This window comes from Mesoplodon densirostris, chromosome 12, assembly GCF_025265405.1.
Source record: "Mesoplodon densirostris isolate mMesDen1 chromosome 12, mMesDen1 primary haplotype, whole genome shotgun sequence".
In the NCBI taxonomy this organism is placed as follows: domain Eukaryota; kingdom Metazoa; phylum Chordata; class Mammalia; order Artiodactyla; family Ziphiidae; genus Mesoplodon; species Mesoplodon densirostris.
In genome coordinates, this window is record NC_082672.1 from 54,594,367 (window position 1) to 54,619,142 (window position 24,776).

At 38.7% G+C, this 24,776-nt stretch overlaps 1 protein-coding gene across 2 annotated transcripts in view; it reads right to left on the reverse strand.

Moving 5' to 3' along the window:
- Positions 1 to 24,776, reverse strand: part of LIN28B (lin-28 homolog B) — a 123,416-nt gene that overhangs the window by 51,867 nt on the left and 46,773 nt on the right. The gene's annotated exons all lie outside the window — the stretch shown is intronic.

Consider the following 24,776-nt stretch of genomic DNA (forward strand, 5'->3'; position numbering starts at 1 on the left):
TTTCCTGATTGGAAAAGTGTAACTTTGGTTACAAATAACTGGCTCTTTCAATCTAACTCTTCATCAAAGTCAATGTGCCAATTCAAACTATATTAAAATGAGTAAATCATTCTAATTTTATTTATTTCTTCAAATCCCTTTGTGTACGTCTTACAGATCTAATTTTGAGTACCATGTAGTTCTTCAAGACTTCTCTGAATTTGGGGGCAAAAGGAAGCAAATCTGAATATAGTAGGTAGGAGACCCTGGTTCAAGTCCAGTTCTTTAAGAAAACAGGCAGCATGCAACTTTGAATGAGTCATTTCTCTCTTTTCTGTTTACTCTGTAAAATTAAGGAATTTGAGTTTCCCCTCATGTGTTCAGAGAAACAATGGTCCTAAAAAAGATTCCATGAAAAAGGATCTGGTGGTCAAATAAGTTTGTGAATTGCTACACCTGGTCTCTTCTTAGTTGGATCATATTAGCATATTAAAGTCTCTGAGATTTCATACCCTCCCCAACCTCCACTGAAATAAAAATCTTGTTTAACTGTGTTTAACTCAGGAATTTCCCGACCTAATTGATCCCAGAGACCTTTCTTTATAACTACAGATGACTAACATACTTAGGGAAATGCTGGACCAGAAAAATCTCCACCCTTCCCAAGTCCATGACTCTAAAGGCAGGTAAATAATTACATATAACCAAATAATTACATGGAAAAGATAAAAACAACACTTCAAATTTCAATGCAAAAGGAGACTTTTCACTATGAAAGTAATACGACACATGAAAACAGGGGTTTTAACCAGTTTCTAGTGCAGGTCGTCTGACGCTGAGAAAGCCTGCAAGTGGAAGTGTAATTTGGCAGCACCTTTTCTGCTCTCTGATGCTGTGTAGGAATTAGAGGGAAAAAAAATCACAACTGCCTACAGGCTGTAAAATTTTTTTAAAATTATTGTTTTTAAAGCTTTGTATAATATTTCCAAATCTTCAATTTTTTCCTCCTAAGCTCTCTCCTCACTAATTATAAACAGTCCTTTGCTTTCATTTCCTTTCTTACTCCCCACTCTAAAAAGCACAGATTATCAAATCAGATGAAGTGGCGCATAGGGTCAACTACTGCAATTAAGAGAAGGGAGGGATAGCAGTTTTAATTAGAGCTATCATATGTTCATGCTTTGTTTCTATAATCAAAATTCTGTCACTTATTTCCTCATAGTTCCTAGTGTATTGGCACACTTAATTTGATTTCATTTTCCATTATTACAATTTTTGATAGGTATCATTTGTAAGTGAACGGCATTTCCGAATCTAAAGTAAAATCCTGCTCTTAACTAACTTCTGGCTATTCTTCACGATATTCTGAAAGAATACTTTTTCCCCCCATTCTGTCATATACTCCCCTCCTTCCCCAAATGAGTACATAAGGCAATTTAGATTCACAATAATTGACAATAATAATAATATCCGTAAGAAACTATAATGGCTTTGCAAGAAAAGGACAAGAATTCACAGAGAATATTCTATCTTTGCTATTACACCAAAATTGCTGCTACGTAAGTGGGAAAGATTTATTAAAGGTGGGGAATTAGGTTATTTTATTTCTTCACAAAAATCAACTTCTCCCCTTGCCTTGGCAATTTTTATTAAAGATGCCTCCATTTTTCCAGTCATACTGGTTTCAATCCTTAGTTTTACCCAACCATTTATTGAATCATGTGCATTCTTACTTTCATCTGCCCCAACCATTTCATTGGATTGCCACTGCCCTACTTCTGGTCCTAACTATCTCCTACCTGGATGAGTGTAATAGTTTCTTCATTGCTATTTCAGCATCAAGTCTCCTCCCTACTCCTTAGCATCTTCCACACCTGCATATCTTCCCTGAATAAATCTTAGCCTGTTGGTCTCCTGTCTCAAAAATCTACAATACTTCCCTTAAATTGTAGGTAAGACCACTCATAATGTTACCTCTAGGTATATCTTCCACTTCCTTTCCCATTACTCTAATAAAGCTGGCTGACTTGTACTTCCCTAAGCACATTTCACGTTTTCTCATCTCTGTACTCCAACTTAGGCTGGTGGGGATGCATTATTCTCTTAGTCATTAGCTGTCTGTCAAAATCTTACTCAAGATTCAAGGCGTAATTCATATGATCCTTTTTGCAATCATCCTCAATTGCCCAAGTTGGAAATTCCCTCCTCTTTCACTTAATTGATTATTCTATATAGTTTTTATAATACACTGCTGTGTAATGCAGATATTTGTGTATGCCTTACTTTTATTTGCTCTCTTGGATTTCTCTTCTCCTGAAGGTCAGGGACTGTGATATATATCTTAGTATTTCCCAAAGGACTTAGCCTAATGCCTGCAAACAACTATCATTCAATAAGTACTTAAAAGAATCATAGATTTAGCATCAGTAAGATCATTAATCATTATTTAGTCCAACTCTCACTTGAAAAAAATTAGGTGGACTGAACTCTAAGGGGTTAAGTGAATTGCGCATGCCAAGTCAAATTCCCCAGCTCCTACTTCTGCTACATAAAATAACTTCTACTTTTAGTGTCAAGGTGACACTGTGCATGATACCTTTGGAATAAAATGCTGATAGGATTATAATGGTTCATGGTAATAATGTTCTTCTCTGACTCCATTCAGAAGTTAATATGGATCTATTTTTCTTGTTCTTCCTTCTTCCAATATTCTCTAATCACTCTCATTGATATGCCTCACAATTCATGATGCTCTGCCTATGAGAACCAAGAACGTAGATTTATGTAGATTTTTGCTCAATCTACGTGTAAGACTTTCATAAGGAGAGACATTTGGTGTTTGGGCTTACATTGTCATCTTCAACATTTGTTTGGACAAAATAGACGTTTATCTTCTACAGGAAAGAATCGCAGTTACTGAATGAATAAATGAACAAAGGAATGACCAAATGATTGTAGAAGCATTTAGAAGCTGCTGACATGCCTGCTAAGATATCAGGCACTTACAAAGGGGACAGGCCAATTTTGAATGTGCACATATTAACTCATCTAACACCTTTAATTTGTGTTCCTCTTCCTCCAACCAATAAGGTTCCCCTTTCTCCCACTTCCTTTTACTCCAAAATTTAAAATTCATTTTGGAAAATATTTATTTCAGAATTATAAAAATACTGACTCTCAATTTCCTTGCTATATTCCTTTTCCTCCTCCCAATCTTCTTCTTTTTTTTTTTTTTTTGCGGTACGCAGGCCTCTCACTGCTGTGGCCTCTCCCGTTGCGGAGCGCAGGCTCTGGACGCGCAGGCCCAGCGGCCATGGCTCACTGGGCCCAGCCGCTCCGGGGCATGTGGGATCCTCCCGGACCGGGGCACCACGAACCTGCGTCCCCTGCATCGGCAGGAGGACTCTCAGCACTGCGCCACCAGGGAAGCCCCCCCAGTCATTTTTTTAAAGAGGAGAACCTTGTTCTCATAAATCCTCCATCATTCATTCATTCATCATTCATTCATTCATTCATTCATTCATTTATTTATTTATTTATTTATTTATTTATTATTTTGGCTGCACCATGCAGAATGTGGGATCTTAGTTCCCCGTCCAGGGATCGAACCTGCGCTCCCTGCAGTGGGAACTCAGAGTCTTATCCACTGGAATGCCAGGGAAGTCCCACCTCCCAATCATTTTTAAATGACTTTCAAAGAATGACGTGAACATGGAGTCAAACGACAGTGGTCCAAATACTAAACTTTATTTGCCAAGTATTCTACCCAAGGTTCCAATTAGTAATGAGATTACTTATCTCTTTTGGCACATGTGTTTTTCTCTACAACTAGATTAGGAAAGCAATAAAGTGTTGCTACAGTTTTATACTTGATTCTCCTTAGAAGTAAGAGTATATTTTCTTCTCTAGGAAACATAAGCTGACTTCCAATTTAAGATGGCAGGCTGAATAAACATGTCTCATGTTACTCTTTCAAAGGCATCAAAACTACAATAAAATAATAAAAAGAAATAAATTCACAATAAGGAAGAGAATAAGGGGGGGTGCCATCAAGAGAAAGCAGACTTGAAGAAATTTCTGGAAGTTAGAAAGACTGATGACTGGTCAATTGAGTTGAAGGAGCCATACCCTAGGAAAACTAAAAAAGAGGAGCTGCAGAAGTAGGAACCAGCATTCCTAACAGAACTCAGAGAGACTGTGCTGAGACACTACATGTACAACGAAAACAGAAGGACTAATGGAAAGTTTGTATATGGACTAGATGCCCGTGTCATTTTCCCACCCCTATTACCACCTACACATGTGAAAACAGGCAAACAATACCCCAATGCAAATAATGTGAGGCCCTTCTCTTAAGAGACTGAAGGAAGTATCTAGACAACTTGTGAAAAACTGGATCCTACACACAAACCTCTATTCATTCTGACAATTAGGAAGCCACAGGTGCAAGAGCTGTCTCCCTACCCACTCAACCTTAAGTCATTCCTATCCCTCATTCTTATACCTGAAGGGTCAACCAAGAATCACAAAACAAGTAGCATAATGAAAAAAAGCCAAGATAAATGAGGGAACAAAAGAAATTTTATCCACCCCCTAATTAATATCTCTACAGATACTTGAGACAATATAATATCAATAAAACAAGAACAGAAACAATCAGAGAATTTTAACAATACTCTCAGACAATTTAAAAAAAATTGAGTTGGAAATAAAAGTTCAGAAGATCTCTTGGCACATAGGAGAAACGGATCCCCTCAAATGAAATATACCCAAACCTTGGATTAGAGGTCCTGGGAAAGAAAATACAGAAGATGGAGGAGATAAATTATTAAATGAATAGTGTGAGAAAATTTCCCAGAGCTAAAGGGAATGCCAAGGAGAGGCCTATCCTGGGTGAAGCATACTTTATGGAATACATATTACGGAAGCTTTTACACATGAGGTACATTTCTCCTTGCATGAAGAGAGAGTGAGATTTCAATGGAGAGTGAAAACAGTAATCCAAACTGAGCTAATGGTTTAACCTTATGCTTGTACAGCAGGATACTTAGCAGATATTTGGGGAAGGGAAGAAGCTTACTTTAAGTATATTAGTGTGAAAAGGGTGACCATAAATGAGGCTGGAAAATGCAAGTTAGAGCCAGAAAATGGAAATTATTTATTGACATCCTAAGCATTTTATTCTGTATGAAATAAACACCTACTGATACGTTTTGCTTTCATAAGTTGTAAGATCAAATCTGTGTTTTCAAAAAATATCACTTTTTTGGCAATACCATGGATGTGAGGAGACATGAGGATTGTATGTCTGTTACAGGGGATGCCTGTTACAAGGTAACTGTCATAGTCTTAGCAAGAGATGGTTACAAATAAACTAAAAATGAAAGGAGGAACTGGTTTTGCAAAATACATTCTGAGCCATACATATCACCTGCTGTAAATTATTACTTGCCCCATGGAAAAATTTATTGGTAAATGGATAGTGATGTTGTACAAACATCTTTGCAAGACTGCTCCAAGTGCTTCATCACAGAAAAGATTATCTAACACTGTCGGCTGGAAGACAACAACTCTAAAAATCAAAAGCTGGCACTTTTTTTAACCACCACTCCTTGAACAGGCCAATTGATACCTTTTTTTTTTTTTAACATCTTTATAGGAGTATAATTACTTTACAACGGTGTGTTAGTTTCTGCTTTATAACAAAGTGAATCAGCTATACATATACATATATCCCCATATCTCCTCCCTCTTGCGTCTCCCTCCCACCCTCCCTATCCCATCCCTCTAGGTGGTCACAAAGCACCAAGCTGATCTCCCTGTGCTATGCAGCTGCTTCCCACTAGCTATCTATTTTACATTTGGTAGTGTATATATGTCTATGCCACTCTCTCACTTCGTCCCAGCTGACCCTTCCCCCTCCCCATGTCCTCAAGTCCATTCTCTACGTCTGCATCTTTATTCCTGTCCTACCCCTAGGTTCTTCAGAACCTTTTTCTTTTTTAGATTCCATATGTATGTGTTAGCATACGGTATTTGTTTTTTTCTTTCTGACTTACTTCACTCTGTATGACATTCTCTAGGTCCATCCACCTCACTACAAATAACTCAATTTTGTTTCTTTTTATGGCTGAGTAACATTTCATTGTATACATGTGCCACATCTTCTTTATCCATTCATCTGTCGATGGACACTTAGGTTGCTTCCATGTCCTGGCTATTGTAAACACTGCTGCAGTGAACACTGTGGTACATGTCTCTTTTTGAATTATGGTTTTCTCAGGGTATATGCCCAGTATTGGGTCGTATGGTAGTTCTATTTTTAGTTTTTTAAGGGAGCTCCATATTGTTCTCCATAGTGGCTGTATCAATTTACATTCCCACCAATGGTGCAAGAGGGTTCCCTTTTCTCCACATTGTTTGTAGATTTTTTGATGATGGCCATTCTGACTGGTGTGAGGTGATACCTCATTGTAGTTTTGATTTGCATTTCTCTAATGATTAGTGATGTTGAGCATCCTTTAATGTGTTTGTTGGCAATCTGTATATCTTCTTTGGAGAAATGTTTTTTTAGGTCTTCTGCCCATTTTTGGATTGGGTTGTTTGTTTTTTTGATATTGAGCTGCATGAGCTGCTTGTATATTTTGGAGATTAATCCTTTGTCAGTTGCTTCGTTTGCAAATATTTTCTCCCATTCTGAGTGTTGTCATTTTGTCTTGTTTATGGTTTCCTTTGCTATGCAAAAGCTTTTAAGTTTCATTAGGTCCCATTTGTTTATTTTTGTTTGATACCTTCTTGATAGTTGACTTACTCTAACGATAAGAAAAGCCTTAAGTGATTCACTTCACTGTTGGGCAGAATAATAAGAATATAATTAAAATTAAGTTGTAGGAGAATTTCAGTCCAATAAAGCTGGGTGATACAGATATGTTAGAAAAAAAAATTCTGGAATATCAGATAACATTAGGAGGCTAAAGAGCTGAAAATTCAAGTATATTCTGCTTCTTTTCAATATTTTAATATATTTTTCTGAAGCAAAGACTATTTTTTTCTAAGGTATCAGTGGAAAAATATACAATGAGTGAAGGGCAGTTAATTATTACACAATTTGCAGCAGAGATATTACATAATATGCATGAATATTGGTTAAGACTCTTAAGGACTATATGCTTTTTTAAAAAAAATAAATTTGTTTGTTTGTTTATTTATTTATGGCTGTGTTGGGTCTTCGTTGCTGCACACGGGCTTTCTCTAGTTGTAGCGAGCAGGGGCTACTCTGCGTTGAGGCTCGCGGGCTTCTCATTGCGGTGGCTTCTCTTGTTGCGGAGCACGGGCTCTAGGCACGCACGCTTTAGTAGTTGTGGCACGCAGGCTCAGTAGTTGTGGCTCGTGGGCTCTAGAGCACAGGCTCAGTAATTGTGGCACACAGGCTTAGTTGCTCCACAGCATGTGGGATCTTCCCGGACCAGGGCTCGAACCCGTGTCCCCTGCATTGACAGGTGGATTCTTAACCAATGCGCCACCAGGGAAGTCCCCAAGGACTATATGCTTTTGATCTACATGTCAAGATACCCCAGGAACCATTAAGCCTGAGGTACGTACAAGAACACAACAAAAATATCACTGGACTAAGTATTAGGAGGTCTGGGACTCAGTCTTGGCTCCAACAACTAATGTGTTACACAATGATAGACAAATTGCTTACAGTTGGGGGGGGTCTCCTTCTTTTCTTTCTGTTATAGAACACAAGTCTCTATCCTTTCTTAAAATATGTATTTTTAATTCTATGACTTCACTCTGTCTATGTAGACAGAGATTGAAATGAACAAGTAACTATTTTTTAGTCAATGCTGAAATTTCCCTTTACGGGTTCTCGAGATTTTAGTTCTTACTTAACTCAAATCCCTTAAGAAAATAGAAGCTAAAAGAAATATGGTGGCCTGGTAGAAGTCAATGTTTACTGAGCTTTATGTAAATAGATAAAATCCAGTTTAGCCCCAGTCAAATTACTAAATTTCACATAAATAGGATTAAAAATAATGAGATTTTTATACTTTTCTTGATATTGAAGTAAATCCTAACTAAGTCCCTTCATCTGGACTGTACTTCAAAACTGAGAAGGGTACACTAAAACTGGCAAAACTGCTGGAATGGTATTTAAAGTGACATAATGGAAAGCAGGCAGGGATTAAAGTTGGATTTGAATACTGGTTTGAATCCTAACCCTACTACTTACAACCTCAAACTGCATGACCATAGACATGTTAAAAAACCCTGTGCTCCAGTTTCCTTATCTATCTACTGGGGATAATAATATCTTCAAGGAATAAAAAATGTCTACTACAGTTATTGCTAGATTCTAAATAATTAATATAAAATGCCTAGAACAGTGCTTAGCAGACTGAATAGCAGCTCAATAAATGGTTTATACTATATTTGTAAGTATCCAGGTCTGCGTATGGGAGAGAGGTAAGAGAAAACAAACAGGTTCAAGAACCTATTAAAAACAGGCACTGTCTGCACTACAGTAAAACAGCATGGTACTGGCACAAAAACAGACATATGGATCAATGGAACAGAATAGAGAACCCAGAAATAAACCCACATACCTATGGTCAATTAATCTTCAACAAAGGAGGCAAGAATATACAATGGAGAAAAGACAGTCTCTCCAGCAACTGGTGTTGGGAGAGCTGGACAGCCAACGTAAATCAATGAAGTTAGAACGCCCCCTCACACCATACACAAAAATAAACTCAAAATGGCTTAAAGGCTTAAATATAAGACACGACACCATAAAACTCCTAGAAGAGGACGTGGGCAAAACATTCTCTGACATAAATCATACCAATGTTTTCTTAGGTCAGTCTCCCAAGGCAATAAAAATAAAAGCAAAAATAAACAAATGGGATCTAATCAAACTTATTAGCTTTTGCACAGCAAAGGAAACCATAAACAAAATGAAAAGACAACCTACAGACTGGGAAAAAATATGTGCAAACAATGCAACCAACAAGGGCTTAAATTTCCAAAATATACGAATAGCTCATACAATTCTATAACAAAAAAACAAACAACCCAATCAAAAAATGGGCAAAAGACCTAAAGAGACATTTCTCCAAAGAAGACATACAGATGGCCAATAGGCACATGAAAAGATACTCAACATTACTAATTATTAGAGAAGTGCAAATCAAAACTACAATGAGGTACCACCTCACAGCAGTCAGAATGGCCATCATTAAAAAGTCTACAAATAATAAACACTGGAGAGGGTGTGGAGAAAAGAGAACCCTCCTACACTGTTGGTGGGAATGTAAATTGGTGTAGCCACTATGGAAAACAGTATGGAGGTTCCTTAAAAAACTAAAAATAGGGGCTTCCCTGGTGGCGCAATTGTTGAGAGTCCGCCTGCCGATGCAGGGGACACGGGTTCGTGCCCCAGTCCGGGAAGATCCCACATGCTGCGGAGTGGCTGGGCCCGTGAGCCATGGCCACTGAGCCTGCGCGTCCGGAGCCTGTGCTCCTCAATGGGAGAGGCCACAACAGTGAGAGGCCCGCGTACCACAAAAAAACCACTAAAAATAGAGTTGCCATATGACCCAGCAATCCCACTCTTGGTTGTATATCTGGAGAAAACTTTAATTCGAAAAGATACATGCACCTGCTATGTTCATAGCAGCACTATTTATAATAGCCAAGACATGGAAGCAACCTAAATGAATGGATAAATAAGATGTGGTATATATATGGAATACTACTCAACTATAAAAAAGAATGAAATAATGCCATTTGCAGCAACATGGATGGACCTATAGATGAAGAGATTATCATACTAAGTGAAGTATATCAGACAAAGATAAATACCATATATCACTTATACGTGCAATCTAAAATATGACACAAATGAACCTATCTACAAAACAGAAACAGACTCACAGACATAGAAAACAAACTGACGGTTACCAAAGGGGAAAGGGGTTCAGGGAGGGATAAGTTAGGAGTCTGGGATTAGCAGATACAAATATCTATATATAAAATAGATAAACAACAAGGTCTTACTGTACAGCACAGGGAACTATATTCAATATCCTATAATAAACCATAATGGGAAAAAAAAACCACAGGCACTGTCTGCATGCTTTCATTTGATCCAACCTACCCTTACCCCTGACACCCACTTGGCAAATGTCTGCACATTACTGAGTTTCAGTTTAAACACGATCTCATCTTCAAACTCTTTCATGACATTCTTGAGCAAATATAGGTACTTCTTTTTAATTATATATGGCATACTTCACCATTATAACACCTACCATACTGCATTATCATGTGTCTGTTTCCCTATAAGGCTACAAACTTCCTAAAAAGGAATACTGTAATTTTTCATTTACATCCCCACACCTAAAACCATCCCTGAAACACAGCGGGTGCTCAGTATATATTCAAGGCAGAGGAAGAGAATCAGGGTGGTGGGGAGCAGAGGAAGGAGGGCGGGAGGAAGGACAAAGTAGTGTGACTTTGTCTCTTTTAGATGAGGACACTGAGAGGTCAAATCTGATGAATGGTAGAGCCAGGACTCAAAGCCAGGTCATTTGACACCAAAAGCCCTTGTATACCATGATGCCTAGTGTAACATTCTCCAGAGTATTTCAATTGTCCCTCAACACCAAGGTCTCAACATTAGGTTTAGAATCTTGAAGTTATAGGCCTCTGGCAGACCTCCCTACCCAACTCATGCTCATCTTTTACCCCTTGTTTTGCTTAACTCTTATTAAAAATTTTCTGTAAAACTTCTTAGCTGATACATTGAATTGTAAGTATTCGACCCTTTTATTGTTGGACATCTTATTTTTATTGTGTCCCTTTGAAAATTAGAGGTACTTAATACATGATGGCTAAATTAAAAAATTTTTAAATATCCCGATTGAATCTAACCTTCAATGATATTCATATTTCATCAAACTGAAATAATTCTACATTTCTTTTATATATTAATAATTATTATATTATATATTATAGTACATATTTAGATTAAATATATATTATATATTTAGATATAATTATATATACATATAAAAAAACACTTCCTAACAAATGGTGCCGGAGCAACTGGACATTCACATGCCAAAAAAAAAAAAAAAAAAATTCTACACAGTCCTATACCTTTCACAAAAATTAATTCAACGTGAATCATAGACTTAAATTTAAAACACAAAACTATAAAACTCCCAGAAGATACCACAGAAGAAAACCTAATGACCTTAGGAATGATGACTTTTCAAATACAACACCAAAGGCATGACCCATGAAAAGATAACTGATAACCCAGACTTCATTAAAATTAAATACTTCTGCTCTGCAGAAGACAATGTCAATAATATGAGAAGATAAGTCATTGACTGAGAAAAATATGTGCAAAAGGCACATCTGATAAAGGACTGTTATTCAAATATATAAAGAACTCTTAAAACTCAACAATAAGAAAATGAACAACCTGATTAAAAAATGGGCCAACAGGGCTTCCCTGGTGGCGCAGTGGTTGAGGGTCCGCCTGCTGATGCAGGGGACACGGGTTCGTGCCCCGGTCTGGGAGGATCCCACATGCCGCGGAGCGGCTGGTCCCGTGGGCTATGGCGGCTGGGCCTGCGCGTGCGGAGCCTGTGCTCTGCAACGGGAGGGGCCACAGCAGTGAGAGGCCCGCGTATAGCAAAAAAAAAAAATGGGCCAACGATCTAAACAAACATCTCACTAAAAGAAGATACAACGATGGCAAATAAACATATGAAAAGATGCTCCATATCATATGTCATCAGGAAAATGTAAATTAAAATGAAATATGATTATACACCTATTAAAATGGTCAAAATCTGGAACACTGATAACACCAAATGCTGCCAAGGATATTTAGCAACAGGAACTCATTCATTGCTGGTGGGAATGCAAAACTGTGTAATCACTTTGGAAGACAGTTTTGGCAATTACTTAACAATACTAAACATACTCCTACCATACAATCCAGCAATTGCATGTCACTCCTTGGTATTTACTCAGAGAAGTTGAAAACTTATGTCCACACAAAAACCTGCATACAGATGTTTAGAGCGGCTTTACTCATAACTGTCAAAACTTGGAAGCAACCAAGATGTCCTTCAGCAGGTGAATGGATAAATAAACTGAGTTACATCCGGACAACGGAATGTTATTCATCACTGGAAAGAAATGGGCTATCAAGCCATGAAAAGACACGGAGGAACCTTAAATGCATATTATTAAGTGAAAGAAACCAATCTGAAGAGGCTACATACTGTCTGATTCCAATTACATAACACTGTGGAAAAGGTAAAACTATGGAAACAGTAAAAAGATCAGTGTTTTCCAGGGGTCTGGGGAAGGGCGGCCGATGAACAGGTAGAACACAGAGGACTTTTAGAGCAGTGAAAATACTCTGTATGATACTATGTAACAATGATACATATCCTTATTCATTTGACCAAACCCACAGAACATGTAACACCAAGAGTGAATCCTAAGGTAAATTATGGACTTCGGGTGATTATGATGTATCACTGTAGGTTCAACAACTGTAACAAACGTACCACCCTGGCAGAAAACGTTGATAATGGGTGAGGCTATGCATGTGTAGGAGCACCGGGTATATGGAAAATTTCTGTACTTTTATCTCAGTTTTGCTGTGAACCTAAAACTGCTTTAAAAAAATAAAGCAGTCTTAAAGGGCATAACTTAAGATGTCATGGAAATAAAAATGATTTTTTAAAAAACATATCTCTGATTTTACTCACAGTGTGGTAGGATATTAAGTCTATGTATATTATTGAAAGTTTAAGGATGTACACTGTAAACTGAGACAAGTATGTCTCAACCTGTTTTTCATCATCCCCTCATAAGGAGACTTTTTTCTTACTTGCCTCCCCCATGGAACTTTAATAACACTGATATACTGAATATTTACTTATGTACTGTGGCTCTTTACAGGGCCACAAATTACTATAACATCTAGGATGGTTTTTGCCCTTACCTCTAAAACCAATTTTCACATTCTTATGATATCCTCTTTGAGAATGCAAACCTTAGGGCAAGCCCTAAAAATAATACAAAAAGGTATAATTAAAAAGCCAACGGGGGGCCTCCCTGGTGGCGCAAGTGGTTGAGAGTCCGCCTGCCGATGCAGGGGATACGGGTTCGTGCCCCGGTCTGGGAGGATCCCATATGCTGCGGAGCGGCTGGGCCCGTGAGCCATGGCCGCTGAGCCTGCGCGTCCGGAGCCTGCGCGTCCGGAGCCTGTGCTCTGCAACGGGGGAGGCCACAACAGTGAGAGGCCCGCATACCGCAAAAAAAAAAAAAAAAAAAGCCAACGGGGCTTCCCTGGTAGCTCAGTGGTTGAGAGTCCACCTGCCGATGCAGGGGACACGGGTTTGTGCCCGGTCCAGGAAGATCCCACATGCCAAGGAGCGGCTGGGCCCGTGAGCCATGGCCGCTGAGCCTGCACATCCGGAGCCTGCGCGTCCGGATCCTGTGCTCTGCAACGGGAGAGGCCACAACAGTGAGAGGCCCGCGTACCACAAAAAAAAAAAAAAAGAAAAGAAAAAAAAGCCAATGGATGATTTAAAATGGAACTTTAAAAATATCATACTAAGACAGAAGAAGGCAGAAATGGAAGAAAATAGGTACCAAAAAAAAACAAAACCAGCAGGATAAACAAAAAACAGCAAGGTGGTAGATCTAAATCAAAGCATATAAATAAATACATTTTAGTTCTCCAACTAAAACACAAAGATTGATAGAATGGATACAAAGGCAAGATCTGACTATGTGCTGTTTACAAAAGAACCACCTTAATATAAAGACACTTAAAAAAAACTACAGGATGGAAAAGACATAACATGAAAACAATAGGGCCTCCCTGGTGGCGCAGTGGTTGAGAGTCCGCCTGCCGATGCAGGGGATACGGGTTCGTGCCCCGGTCTGGGGGGATCCCATATGCCGCGGAGCGGCTGGGCCCGTGAGCCATGGCCGCTGAGCCTGCGCGTCCGGAGCCTGCGCGTCCGGAGCCTGTGCTCCGCAACGGGAGAGGGCACAACAGTGAGAGGCCCGCATACCGGAAAAAAAAAAAAAAAAAAAAAAAAAAAAAGAAAACAATAAGCAATAAGAAGGCTACAGCTTTGTTAATAATAGTAAAAGTGACTTTAAGACAGAGTACTACCAGAAATAAAGAAGGACATTTCAAAATGAAATAAAATACAACAATCATAAATATCTATGTACCTGGTAACAGAGCTCTGAAATGCATAAATCGAACACTGACAGAATTAGAAAGAGAAACAGACAAAATCTAATCATAGTTGGAGGTTTTTTAATATGCTACTCCCAGCAGTTGATAAAACTAGAAAAAAAAATCACTCAGGACAAAAAGAAAATCTTAAAACACACAATTAACCACTTTGCCCTAATAGACATAGATATAGGTATGGATATACAGCTATAAATAGATATAGATCTCACGCACACATATATAAACTACACCCATCAACTGCAAGATACAATTCTTTGCAATTCCACATGGCCCACTCACCAAAATAGACCATAAGGAGGGCCATAAAAAAACAGTCTCAATACATTTTAGATGATCTTACAGAGTACAGTCTCAGGTCAAAACAGAATTAAAATAGAAAACAATACTGATTAAGAAATAGAAAGGTAGGGGCTTCCCTGGTGGCACAGTGGTTGAGAGTCCGCCTGCCGATGCAGGGGACGCAGGTTCGTGCCCCGGTCCGGGAAGATCCCACATGCTGCAGAGCAACTAAGCCCGTGTGCCATGGCCACTGAGCCTGCGCGTCCGGAGCCTGTGCTCCGCAACGGGAGAGGCCACAACAGTGAGAGGCCCGCATACCGCAAAAGAAAAAAAAAAAAAAAGAGAGTGAAGGCAAACCACACAGTGGGAAAAGAAATATGCAGTACATACATTCAACAAAGGACTCGTATTCAGAATATATATAAAGAATCCCACAAATCAATAAGAAAAATGAAAAAAAAAGAAATAGAAAGGTAAATAAATGTAAATATTTGCAAGTAAACAAGACCCTTTTGATTAACTTGATAAATTAAAGAAATCACAAAAAATTTGAAAAATGTTTTATATGCATGATAATGAAAAATACAACATATCAAAATTTGTGGAATGTGGTTAAAACCAACCATAAAGAAAAACCTACGGATGTAAATGCTTATATTATAAATAAAAGAGAGGTCGCAAATCAGTGTCATAGGGTTTCACCTTAATAAGTGAGAAAAAAGAAAATCCAAAGTTAGTAAATGGAAAAAATAATAAGAGCATAATTCAATAAAATAGGGAAAAACAGAAAAAACTAAGAAACTCAAAAGTCAGGGCTTTCAACAAAACTGATAAGCCCCTAGGTAGACTAATAAGAAAAATAAGAACACAAATTACCCAGGAACCAAAGCAGGAACCAAAGAGGGTCTAGCAATCTTACGTGGAAAGGCTAATAAGGGAATATTATGAACAAATATTGCCAATAAAATTGATGACCTAGGAGAAATGGACAATTCTTTGAAAAACAGGACTTAACAATCAAAAGAGAAAATAATAACTGAAAATAAAATTCAGCAAAAACTCTCAACAAACTAGGAACAGAAGGAAACATCCCAATCTACTAAATGACATGTATGGAAAAGCTAAAGCCAGGGACTTCCCTGGCAGTCCAGTAGTTAAGACTCTGTGCTGCCAGTGCCAGGGGTGTGGGTTTGATCCCTGTTTGGGGAACTAAGATCCCACATGCCACATGGCACAGCCAAAAAATAAAAATAAGTAAAGTGACTGTTAGTTTAAAAGAAAAAACAAAACAAACAAAAAAATCCTAAAGCTAAATCAAACTCAATAATGAAGTATTAAACACTTTCCTCCTCAGATTGGGAATAAGCAAGGATGCTCATTCTCATCATCTCTGTTCAACATTGTGCTGGAGGTTCTAGCCATTGCAGTTAGGGGGTGGGGGATGGGAGGCAGAAATATATTTGGTCTTCATCCCAGTTTCTGACACAGAGCTCCTAAAACCCTTGGAATTTCCTTAAGGTGTCTTTTGTTATATTGATAAGGTGGACTTTGGTATAGCATCCCTAGAGGGAGGCTGGTTGCCAGGGAAACCAACCTTGTGATTAGAGGGTTGGAACTTTCACTCCCCACCCCTCTCATCAACCTCTGGGGATGGCAGAAGGGCTAGAGGTTGAGTTCAATTGCCAATGGCCAATGGTTTAATCAGTCATGCCTTTGTACTGAGCCTCCAAAAAACCAAAAGGTTGGGTTCTGATAGTTTCTGGTTTGGTGAACATGTGGAGGTGCTAGAAGAGTGGTGTGCCTAAAGAAGGCAGGGAAGATCTGTCCCTCTTCCCACATACCTTGCCCTATGAGTCTCTTCCATCTACTTGTTCCTTAGTGATATCCTTTTATATTAAAACAGTAATTTAGTAAGTAAAATACTTCTCTGAGCTCTGTGAGCTGCTCTAGCAAATCAAGCAAAACCGGGTGGGGGGGTCATAGGAGCATCTAATCTTTTTTTTTTTTTTTAATTTATTTTTGTTTGCGTTGGGTCTTCGTTGCCGTGTGCAGGCTTTCTCTAGTTGCGGCGAGTGGGGGCTCCTCTTTGTTGCAGTACACAGGCTTCTCATTGCGGTGGCTTCTCACTGCAGTGGCTTCTCTTGTTGCAGAGCACATGATCTTGGCATGCAGGCTTCAGTAGTTGCAGGTCGTGGGCTCTAGAGTGCAGACTCAGTAGTTGTGGCGCATAGGCTTAGTTGCTCCGCAGCATGTGGGCTCTTCCTGGACCAGGGCTCGAACCTGTGTCCCCTGCACTGGCAGGTGGATTCTTAACCACTGTGCCACCAGGGAAGTCCAGGAGCCTCTAATCTAACAGCCATTCAGTCAGAAGCACAGGTGACAAGGTGGAACTGGCATCTGAAGGAGGGGTGCAGTCTTGTGGGGCTGAGCCTTTAACCTGCCTTTTACCTGGGATATGACGCTACCTCCAGGTAGACAGTGTCAAAATTGAGTTGAATGTAGTACACCTAGCTGGTGTCACAGAACTGCTTGGTGGTATGGTCAAAAAAATCCACAGATTTGAACTGGAGTCAAAATCTTATGGAAGAGTTAGAACTCTCATAAATTGTTGGTAGGAGTATAAAATGGCAGATCTACTTTGGAAAAAGTTCTGCAATTTCTAATAGACTTAAATGTATACCTGTCGTATGGCCCAGTATTTCACTCTTAGGTATTTACCCAAGAGAAATGAAAACAGATGTCTACCCAAAGACTTGTATGCAAATCTTTACAAGACTTTGGATAACAGGTTTATCCATTAACAGCTAAAACCCAGGAACAGGGTAGATATCCTTCAATAAAAGAACAAGTAAATAAATAGTGCTATGTACATATAACAGACAATACTGAAAAATAAAAAGGAATGAATTGCTGGTATATATATCACAATACCTGTCAAGAACTGTAAAGGGTCTTTTATCTTACCTCAAATGCAAGCTAAAAAATGAGCCTGCTAAAATTTCAAAGATGCTGGTAGAAGGCACAGTACTACAGATTCTGAGACAAAGGACAGTTTACCATTCAGAGCAATAGTAGTGACCAGAGTATCAGCTTCTTTATGCTGGTTCTACAAGCCCCAATTCCCACAGGGTGATGTGAAGAAGGTCAAATAAAACTTACACACAGTAGGTTGCATTATAAGAGAGGAACACTGACCTTAGGGAACCTGCATTTTTATAATGGGCAGTAAGCATTGCCCTTTACACTGGAAGGAAACACTGTCTCTATGTTCCAAAGCTGTTTGCTATATAAATATCCTTGAAAATATAGCCTAGAACAAAGGAGAGTCAATGCCTCATGCATAAAACACGCAGCAGGGCTTCCCTGGTGGCGCAGTGGTTGGGAGTCTGCCTGCCGATGCAGGGGACGCAGGTTCGTGCCCCAGTCCGGGAGGATCCCGTGTGCCGTGGAGCGGTTGGGCCGGAGAGCCATGGCCGCTGGGCCTGCGCGTCCGGAGCGGGAGAGGCCACAGCAGTGAGAGGCCCGCGTAACGCAAAAACAAACAAACAAACAAACAAAAAAAACACGCAGCAATCTGGGAGACCCAGGGAAAATTGTCTCCCAACAGTACTGAGTGAAAGCAGCTCTATACAAAAAGAGTACAAAATTGACTAGGAAGGACATAAGGTATCCTTCTGGAGTAATGATAATGTTCAGTGTTTTAAGAGTGGCTAAGGCAGGTTACAAAAGTGTAGCCATTTGTCAAAGTCATTGAACGGTGCACTTACAGTTCATGCATTTCACTGTATATCAATTTTACCTCAAAAAAGATACTGAACTCTAGTTAATGATATGCATGCTGAAGGATTTAGGGGGGAGTGCACTGATGTCTGCAACTTCTTTTGAAATGCATTAAAAAGACAGATTAATGGATCTACATTAAAAGATATAGAGTTAGGTGAAAAACAAGTACAGGAAAATGTTAACTATACAATCTAGATGTTGCATATAATAATGGTTTACTGTTAAAATTATTTCAACTTCTTTATGTTTCACATTTTTCACTTAAAAATATTATTAAAAATACACCTTTGATAAAGAGATACTTTGAGTGAGAGATATATTGCCATACTTAAAAAAAATTTAAGTATTAAGTTGAAATTAAAGTTATCATTATTAGGGCTTCCCTGGTGGTGCAGTGGCTGAGAGTCCACCTGCCGATGCAGGGAACACGGGTTTGTGCCCCGGTCCGGAAAGATCCCACATGCCGCGGAGCGGCTGGGCCCGTGAGCCATGGCCGCTGAGCCTGTGCTCCGCAACGAGAGAGGCCACAACAGTGAGAGGCCCGCGTACCGCAAAAAAAACCCCAAAAAACTCCAAACTTACGTTTTTGGGTTTATCCAATGCAGAAAAAAATCAGTAACTCAGCTTTCTACAACTCCCTCGCTCACACCCATCTGAGGCCCTTTGAAAGAATGACTCTTATACCTTGCTACTTAAAAAACTCTGGAGTTCTGAGAAATGCTTCAGTGATTCTACAATAACTGATCTGAATTCCTATTTTTAAATATGCTTTTAAGTCCCTTAAGATCTATAACATACAACGATCATATTAGACACAAAATTAAGTCAGTAGAATGCCTAACATGTTACTCAGTACCACCAGGTTTACACATTTTTTTGGGGGGGGTTCACATTTCGGAAGTTTCAACTGGTATCTTTCAGTGCATATATTAAAACTTGTGCTTTTAATTTAAAATAGTACAGCCCTCCATTGCTCTTTCATTAAAGCTTCTGGCTTGTTCAAGGCCACTCAAAAAAATCAAACAAGTGCAGTCACTACTAGAGCACATGTGATATACACAAATGTGGCAAGACCCAGGCATACAATACAACTGTCAGCTGTTTATTAACAAGTGAACACATAAAATGCTTTGTTATGATATCTTAAGAGTTCCTCTTCAGCTGAATGTGTGTGTAATGTGAAAATAACTACTTTTAAAGCTAAAAAGAATTCTCTACTTCTTGCCTAAAAGTAGGATATTTAAAAATAAATGTGTTGAAAAAGAATATATATGTAATATATCTAAATCACTCTGCTGTACACCTGAAACTAACTTAACACTGTAAATCAACTATACTTGAATAAAAAATAATAATTAAAAAAATGTGTAGAGTCTTTAGACTTAAGGCAAAACAAGTTCCATTATGCTAATAACAAATTGTTCTACTGTTTCCACTATGTGAAGAGTGCCCAAAACTTTCATATAAAATCATCATTCAAAGGCAAGCAAATATTATAACATTACTTGGTGCTGGGGTACTCCTTTTTGAAAATAAAACTTGTTTATACATGTATTTCAAATAATGAAATTGAGCAAAGTGTTTGTATGGTCACTGTCAAGATACAATGTCATTTTCAAATACAGAATGAAAATAAAGCTATTAATTTATTTTTAGAGTAAAATGAACAACTTAGTGGTTTGGAAAACAAAATTATATTATTTAAAAAAACTACTAAATTGAATATTTGGGGAAAACAGTCATGGACAGAGAAAAAGCTTACTGATTTAGCAATGTGGTGTTACAATGTCACTGGGCTTACAAACATCAGCAAAAAAATTTAAAACAAAGTTTGAAATAAAGCGTAAAATAAAATAAATGCGAGTGAAATTTTATCTGGCTGAAGGGTATTAAGATACTTGAGGTATTTTTTTATATGACAACATACAGTAACTTATAATTTTTAAGAAGATATATTTTAAAATATACATGTTTATTTTCAACCAAGAAAGACCATTTAAGTTAACTGAGGAATCGTGGTTGTTTAAAAATTTAAAACCTCCCCATTGGACATTTATAATTCAAGAATCAAAGCAGTTACTAAATATCGCCAGTGATTCAAGACAGAAACAAAAATGTCCTACAATTCTGTCAAGCTTCTGAATCTGTTTCTTTTTTGAAAGAAATAAACTGCTACTGAGGAAAATAGCTCCCATCTTTGACAGAATATTAGTGGTTTTATTTTTACTACATTTATTGAACACAGTAATTTTTAAGAAGTTGTCAGGGGTGAATGGCAGTTCTTAACTCATATACCCATAGACTTTGAAGCTGGAAAAGAACTTAGACATCTATCTCACTCTTTGAAAGATACATCTGTTGCAAAATCCATTAAAATAGCAAGAGCATAAAGAAATTACAGAATATGCATAAGTGGAGTACGATTGTGGTAGCTATTACAGCTGTTACAAACATTCTGGTTGTTCACTCCCTCAGGGCAAATGGTAGGCTCGCACTTCACCACTTTTTAAATTAGGCATGGCCATATGACCTGCTTTGGTCAGTGAAATGTGAGTAGAAGTGGCTTACATACCTCTGGATTGAAGTTATAAGAGCTAGTGCCCAATCTGCTGTTATTACCTATAACTGCTTCAGCAATCAGAGAAGGAGGTTTCATGATAGAGTCTCCATTAGCCTGAGTCCTAAAGTGAGGACCGTGAGTACAGGGTCCTGTAGATCACATTGTACATGTGAGAGAGATAAAACTTTAATCGTGTATACCACTGAAAATTTGAGGTTGTTTGTTACCAAAACACAATTTAGACTCTCCTGCATGGTACAGAAAAAGGAATCTAGAAGTGAGTTGTGGCCATACCCAAAACCTAAAATATCTGCCATTATCTTATGGGCTGGCAAGCGGGAGACTAAATTATACTAGGAAGGCAATCCATGCTATGTGGTGTCAAAGCATTTAGTAAAATTGTCCCATAACAAAACATCTTGGTCACTCTTAAGAATGGAGAGCCAAGAATCACCTTTCTTTCAACATGGGAAAAGGAGCCAACATAAGCAAATAGAAAAAAAAAAGTCTGGAGTAAATAGGACAAGTAGGGAGAATAAAGCTTAAAAAATTGCAATTAACATCCTCAGATAGATAAAAGATTATATATTATAAATGGAACAAGTCAGGGTTCTCCTGAAAACAAGAAAGAGCTCTTGGAAATTGAATATACGATTAGAGATGCTGAAAATTCAACAGAAGTGTCAGAAAATTGATTGAATACTCCAAAAGGGCACAAAGACAAAAATGAACAATAAGAGTGACAAGTTTAAAATACAGCATCCTCCCATAGGAGTTACAAAAAGAAAAAACAAGGAGGCAAGGACTTTGAGAATAGTTCCAATAACAGAAAGACATGAGTTTTCATACTGAAAGGATCAAGTCATGTAAAAAATTAATTAAAAAACCTGGCACATCACTGTGAAACCTCAGAACAACCCAGGTTGGTGGGAGGGGAGTGACTTAAAAGCTTCTAGGGAGAAAGAAAAGCAAGGTGGAGTCTTATAAAAAGGAGTGAGAATCAGAATGGCATCTGACTTTTCAATAGCAACAACAGACACTAGAAGATGAGAGAAAAATATTTTCAAATGTGAGGGGAAAATATTTCCATATAAATTCTATACCTAGCCAAACTAACAGACACATGGAGTCTTGAAAACGTACTTCCTTAGTACTTTTCTTAGGAAGAAGTTTATGGATGTGTTCCATCCAAACATGGAATAAAAACCAAGAAATATGAAGACATGAGATCCAGAAATAGCAAAGAGGCAAAAAAGTTCCCAGAATGAGAGTTAAAAAAAAGCATGGGACAAGAGCTATTCAGCAGGCCTGAACAGAACAACAGGGTTTAGACTGGAGCAAGAGTGTGGTAAACTCCAGGAGGGATGCTCCAAGAAAGAAGAAATGAAATTGGCAGACGATCTGAGATATTTGAAGCTATGGAGTAGCTTTCCAGTTCCGTTGAATACTTTGGAGACATAGTAATGATACATATATAATAAATTAAGAAAAAGCAAAAAGCAATTATTAACTCTAAAAATTGTTTTTAAAACAGGAAAAATCACAGTACACTGTGATTCCTCTGTTAACAACTTTTATGTTGCTACAATAAAGTAATACTAAATATTTCTTTAATCAAAAATGGTGCTATACCAAATGTAAAATAGCTAGCTAATGGGAAGCTGCTGCATAGCACAGGGAGATCAGCTCGATGCTTTGTGACAACCTAGAGGGGTGGGATAGGGACGGTGGGAGGGAGGCTCAAGAGGGAGGGGAGAAAAAAAAATTGTCCTAAACTTTTTTTTTTTTTTTAAGAATGGGGGAGGTAAAGGTAATCATATTCTGCAGTAGGAAGTCTATAGATAATATCTAAGGAGCAAAAGAAACAGCAGTATGAAACAGGGCAGTAAATTCCAGAAGAAACAGCTGGACAATTTTATTTTGGTTTCCTCTATAAAAAAGGAAGTGGGGTGGGGAGGAATGGAGCACAGGATTGCTTTTCCTTTTTTCCTTCTAAGCCTTATAGAACTATTTGATTTTTTTAAACTATTACTTTGATAAAATTAATTTTTAAAAAAATCAGTGAAAGAAAGGGGGAGAAAGAGAGATTGAAACTCAACATCTCCATTGCCTCCTCATCCATTCATTCCTCAGGCCTTGGTAAAGTGACCTCTGCCCTAAACTCCACAAAAACGCTCTCACCGTGGGGCTTCCCTGGTGTCACAGTGGTTAAGAATCCGCCTGTCAATGCAGAGGACACGGGCTGGAACCCTGGTCCAGGAAGATCCCACATGCCGCGGAGCAACTAAGCCCGTACGCCACAACTACTGAGCCTGCACTCTAGAGCCCACAAGCCACAACTACTGAGCCCATGTACCACAACTACTGAAGCCCACACACCTAGAGCCTGTGCTCTGCAACAAGAGAAGGCACCTTAATGAGAGGCCTGCGCACTGCAACAAAGAGTAGCCCCCGCTTGCTGCAACTAAAAAGAAAGCCTGCACGCAGCAACGAAGACCCAACACAGCCAAAAATAAATAAATAAATAAACAGATTTATTAAAAAAAAAAAAAGGCTCTCACTGCGAATCCAGTGGACTCTTCAATCTTTAATCTTTATCTTGTCAGCTTTACAGCATTTGACATTAATCACTCCCTCACTGCCCTTAGTATCCAGGATCCTAAGGACTAATTTTCTTCCTATGCCTCTTGTCACCCCCCCTCATTGACACCCATAAGCCCGTCTTCCTTGACTTCTAAATTATCGTTGTTCCCTGGAACTCCACCTTGGCCTTCTACTCACTGTATCTGCTTCCCCTGGGATAGTTTCTATATTCCCTTAATTTCAACTACTACTTACATAATAACTCCCATTATAGTATTCCCAGCACAGACTGTTCTACTGAGCTCTATCCAGCCTCATATATCCAACTGCTTACTACATATAGGTACATGACTCTCCTTTATTATGTCTAAAACTTAACTAAGGCATATCCTCCAGGAATAATAACAGCAAACACATATAATGCTTACTTGTCAGGAACTATTCTAAGCATTTTAACACATTAATGTATGTGTAAGTGAATCTGATGAAGGAAATTAAGGCAGGGCCACAAAGCTAATAAATGGCAAAGCTAGGATTTCAGATGTAAAATCCAAGGTCTGGCTCTGAGGTATAGCCTCTGAGACACACACTACGTTAACTCACCAGTCACGTCACTGTTTTCCTTACCCAGTGAAAAGTGACCATCATCCATCTAGTTGCTTGACACAGAGACCTCCATCTCCCTTAACCCCACACATCAACCAGTCACCACGTTCAACTCATAATGATTTTACTTAGCACCTGTAGCATCTGCTCGCTTTCTCCCATCTTCCTAATACAAGTCTTCATCATATCTCACTTTAACTGGATTAACAGCTTCCTACTGGTCTCTTTGCTTTTAACCCATTCTCCACGTTGCTTCTAGAGTGAATATCCTGAGGCACAGGTATGCGCCTTCTCTACCCAGACCTTCACGCTACCCTGCTCATATACCCAGGCTTAAAACTTTCAGTTATCCCCACAGTGTTCGGCATGAAGTTCAAACTTCTTAGTCCTTTAATTTCTAGCCTCTGCTTAAATTCCTAGGCTTAACTCTTATCATACTCTTCTATTCCTTCTCAGTGTTCTACCTGTTTACCTCTCATACCGGTGTCCATGCTCATGCCACTCTGCCTGGAATACCTTCTACTGCTCTCTTCTCTACCTTGGCCTGGTCTCAGGTAGACAACCTTCCTTTCTGTTTTTATAAATACCTGGTACACATCTATAACAGACTTTTCCATCTATTATTGTAGTAATGTGTCCTTCCCTCTGAATTGACCGTAAGCCCCAAGAGAT